The sequence below is a fragment of the Herpailurus yagouaroundi genome, unplaced genomic scaffold (assembly GCF_014898765.1).
Source record: "Herpailurus yagouaroundi ecotype Mexico unplaced genomic scaffold, PumYag 212, whole genome shotgun sequence".
Lineage (NCBI taxonomy): Eukaryota > Metazoa > Chordata > Mammalia > Carnivora > Felidae > Herpailurus > Herpailurus yagouaroundi.
In genome coordinates, this window is record NW_024412443.1 from 2,763,722 (window position 1) to 2,768,656 (window position 4,935).

At 34.5% G+C, this 4,935-nt stretch overlaps 1 pseudogene; it reads left to right on the top strand.

The window, feature by feature from the left end:
• The first annotated feature begins 3,694 nt into the window (after nt 1–3,694).
• On the top strand, nt 3,695–4,638 carry LOC121016672 (olfactory receptor 2G2-like; annotated as a pseudogene).
• Nucleotides 4,639–4,935: the final 297 nt, after the last annotated feature.

The window sequence follows — 4,935 nt, forward strand, 5'->3', positions numbered from 1 at the left end:
ATTTCTTATTGTGCTTATTTTTTTGGTCTCATGATGGCAACAAAGTTCATGATAACAAAATTTATGCATTTTTATTGTCATATTCCTGATATCTAGCATACAGTCTGAAACACAGTATCTATTCAATAAATACTGGTGGATACATTAAATGATATAATGTCCAATGAGAAATAGTTAAGTAATAGTTATACATCTAATATTGATAAAGTACCTTAAAACCTGTTGCTGAAAAGAGAAAAATATGTCTTCAGTGTGTGTATAATTGAATTGAACAGTGTGTGAAAGTCACGTTGAATTTTATATACACATATCATATATGTATAAATTATATGTAAATATATTTGATAGTGACAAAAGTGGAGAAAACATTAATCTGAATACATTCTAACTTCTGTTCTACTCTAGTATTCTCTGTTTTAACACTTTCTCTTTACCTATTTCCAATGTTTTATTTCTTTACAACTATTATCTGCTATTTTTATCAATTTTTAATTATATGTAATATATAATATATTCATTATATTTATTATAATACATACATTAGCTTATATTAATATTTATTATATAAATTTAAATATAAAGTGTATATGACTATATATCATATGCTTATTTTTATAGATTCTATAGTTTTATCATGAATTTCATTATATATTCTACAATTATGATATGTTTTGTATATTATATTAATCATATTATATATTGCATTTATAATGTATTCCATGGTAAAGATAAAAGATCAGTATTAAGTTATATATTAAATTTATATAAATATAATTAATAATATACATTAAATGATGGCAGATAAAATATACATATAATGAAATAAGTGATAAAGTCTTCATTTTTATTTTCATTCATTTATACACACACGTATATTGATTTCACAATCATGTTTTGGAGTTAAGGTCATCAAGATAAGTGGCATATTACATTTGATATCTTTTAATGCTAACAATGTATAAACATAGAAATGCATACAGAGTGATGTAGAAATGAATTGGAAAAGGCAACTTTTCTGTAAAGATTCACAGAAAGTGTTATTTGAACCAAGTCTTAATAGATGTGTAAAAATATGTAGGCAGATGCAGTGAGCAAATACTATGAAAATCACAGCAAGTGATAGAACTTGGGAATGGAAAACCACACTCTCAGTTGAGAGAACTGGAAGTACTTCCTTCTGTGGCTTGGAAGGAGGCATCAAAAGCTGGCAAGTTAGGTTCAGACAAATATTGAGGGGTTTGTAAACAATATGAAGCATTTATGACTTACCACTGAATATTCCTACTCAAAATTGAATACATTGTTTATTTACCCATGTTCATTTCCAGCCATAGCATGGTACTATAGAGCTACCATCTCATACAGTCCTTACACTATCCCTGTAAATGAGAACTATTTATCATCTCCAAGTCACAGACAAACAAACCAAAGCTCAACAATACCTAGTGCTTTACTCAAGGTGCACAACCAAACTGTAGATTACTAGGAATTAAAACCTAAGCTTTTTCTGTTACCAAAGTCCTTGATTTTTTATCATGCTTTATAGACTTCCATTATCATTGGAGTGACAATGATTGCATGTGTATCTAACACAGTGAGTATGGCTTCAATTGTGTTCTGGTGGAAGGACACTAGTTTTAAGTCCATTTTAATACCACAAAAAAAGAAATTTTTAAAACTTGGATGAAGACAACAAACTTGATAGTATAAAGAAATATAGTCAGCAAAAATGTAAAAGCTCAAGAGGATTGTTGAGACACAACTTCAAAGTAAAGACTTAGGATCTTAATGTGTTACCTCTTTCAGCTGCATTTACTTTTTAAGAGGCTGGAGATCACAGTGATTGATTTTCCATATTGTTCTTCAGACATCTAAGGTTTTAAGGTGGGATAGTGCTTATATTAATTTAGCTTCCCTAATCATATTATTGTGCAATAATCATAGTCATATAAGTTATATATATATATATATATATATATATATATATATATATATATGACTTACATGTTTATATAGAGTCTAAATTGTGGGAGGTGTTAAATAAGTAGCAGGTATCCGTGTGTCACAGCTTAGGTGAGACTTTGGGTCCAAGTATTTATCCCAAGGAGAACATCAAAACAATGGTTCCCAATCCTATTCTTTGTGTAGAATTTATCAGTATGATTATTCCTGGCATCACCAAGTAACTTGAGACTTAGTGGACACAGGCTATTCTTAATTACTCAATCTACTTTTTTTCATCATATGTAAAACTTCAACAGTTTAAGTTCTTCCTAGTCACCAGTCCAATATCCCACTGATAGTTAAATCTTAATGATTTCACTTAGCTCTCTGCAGCATTTCTTGCATTTTATTTACATCACCTTCATTCTCTCCCAAATTCATAACATTGTGTTTGTTCTCTGTTATGTTAGCTGCCTATATAGTTTCTGGACTAGAGTGTCTTCTTTTTAAGAATCTTCTATATTGCTTCTTTTTTCTCCCATGTTTCTATTTAAATTCCAGATAGTTAACATACAGTGAAATATTAGTTTCAGGAGTAGGATTTAGTGATTCAATAATTCCATGAACTACCCAGTGTTCATCACAACAGTGCACTACTTCATCCCCATCCCCTGTTTAATTCATGCCCCTCACCCTCGCCCATCTCTCCTCTGGTAACTCTCAAAAAAAATCTTCTATATTGTATAGTCATATTTATCTTGAAAACTAAAATTCAGACCCAACAAAAACCCTCCTAACAAGAACCTCTTCTATCCAAATAATGTTTACGAATGTTTATGGTCTTTGAAAAAATGGCTCAAATTTACCTTGTAAATATTATATTCTGTTATATGGCATACCCAGCATATGCAATAATCACACCTCAAATTTAGTTTAGTTCATTTACTTGATGGCACTATATAGTGTACTATCCATTTCTGTCCTCATTTTTACCATCGTGAAATTCTGTTTTTTTTTTTATTGCTCTCCTCATTTTTGTTGAGAGAGAGAGAGAGAGAGAGAGAGAGAGAGGCGGGGGAGAGGGGCAGATACAGGCTACACCCTCAGCATGGAACCCCATGTGGAGACTGGATCCTATGACCCTGGGATTCTGACCTGAGCTTAAATCAAGAGTCAGATGCTCAACTGACTGAGGCACCCATGCATTCCCTCCTTCTCATTTTTTTTAAGAGCAAGATGTAATCTTACCCTTGACTTAATCTAAATTTTCCCTCTATAGATTCTTGTCCCTACTCTGCATTCTCATAACACATTGCTTGCCCAGATGACTTGTTGTACATTCTGACATTTCATCATATTCCTACCTTATTTACCTATCCATTTGATAGATTCTGAGAATGCAGTATGGTGTTTTGAATTCCCACATTTCCTACAAAATTTTATTATTATTATTAAAAAATGTTACTGATAAGACACTGATGGGAAGACTCATCCTTGATGCATTTTGACTTTTATTTTGTCCTCAAGGTAGAATGAAAACCTATGATCCACAGACCACATATGCCACTTCATGGGATAATAAGTGACACTGCACATGGTATTCTCTACATTGGCTCTTTATCTTTACCTACATCCAAAGTCTTATTTTTCAACACTTAGACCTTAGCTGTGAAGGAATTGATATAAAATCCCTGCAGTTTCTGTTTCATGTGACTTTATCACTCTGAAGTTAATAATCAAAGCAAGAGTAATGTGTTTGACCAATGACAGCACCTTCCCTGGGTTCATTTTGGTAGGCTTTTCTGACCGGCCTCAGCTAGAGCTGGTTCTTTTTGGGGTAATCTTGTGTCTTTACCTGATGACGCTCCTAGGCAATGTTACCATCATCCTAGTTTCCCTCTTGGACTCTAAACTGCACACCCCAATGTACTTTTTCCTCTCCCACCTCTCCCTCCTGGACCTTTGTTTCACCAGCAGCATTATTCCTCAGCTTCTAGTCAACCTGGGTGGTTCAGATAAGTCCATCACTTATGGTGGCTGTGTGGTTCAGCTTTATGTCTCTCTTGCCCTGGGATCCACGGAGTGTGTCCTCCTGGCTGTGATGTCCTATGATCGGTACATCGCTGTCTGCCGTCCTCTACATTATGCCTTTGCCATGCGCCCAGCCTCTGTCATACCCTGGCATCTGTGGCATGGCTCAGTGGGGTAGCTACCACCCTTATACAGTCCACTCTCACCCTGCAGTTGCCTTTCTGTGGGCATCACCAAGTGGATCATTTTGTCTGTGAGGTCCCTGTGCTCATCAAGTTGGTTTGTGTGGAAACGACTTTCAGTCAAGTGGAGCTATTTGCGGCTAGTGTTTTATTCCTGGTGGTGCCTTTATCACTCATCCTGATCTCCTACTGGCACATTGCCAGAGCAGTACTGAAGATCAAGTCAGCCATCGGATGACACAAGGCATTTGGGACCTGTTCCTCCCACTTAATGGTTGTCATAATCTTCTATGGAACCATCATCTTCATGTACCTGTAGCCAGCCAAGAGCAGATCCAAAGACCAAGGAAAGTTTGTTTTCCTTTTCTACACTGTGGTGACCCCCATACTCAACCCTCTCATCTACACCCTGAGAAACAAAGAAGTAAAGGCAGCAATGAAAAAAATTCTTGGTAGAACATTATGGCTCAGTGAAACATGATTATCAAGAATTTTTTTTTTAGGAGGCAGTTATTAAGACGGATTCATTTAATGGATGATGACTCAATAAATTATTTGGTTATGTTCATAAACCTATAGTGGGTTTTGGTACAAAAAATTCAATAGCATTTGAATTTTTGAGTTTGAATGCTCATTTCATCACATAATAGCTGTGTGACCTGAACAATTTGCATAACGTTTGCACTATGTACAAACCAAAATGTACAATATTGAGCGACCGAAATTAAAATTAGATCACTGTCTTAGGCATTTGACTTTTAATGAAGTTGGTTCATAA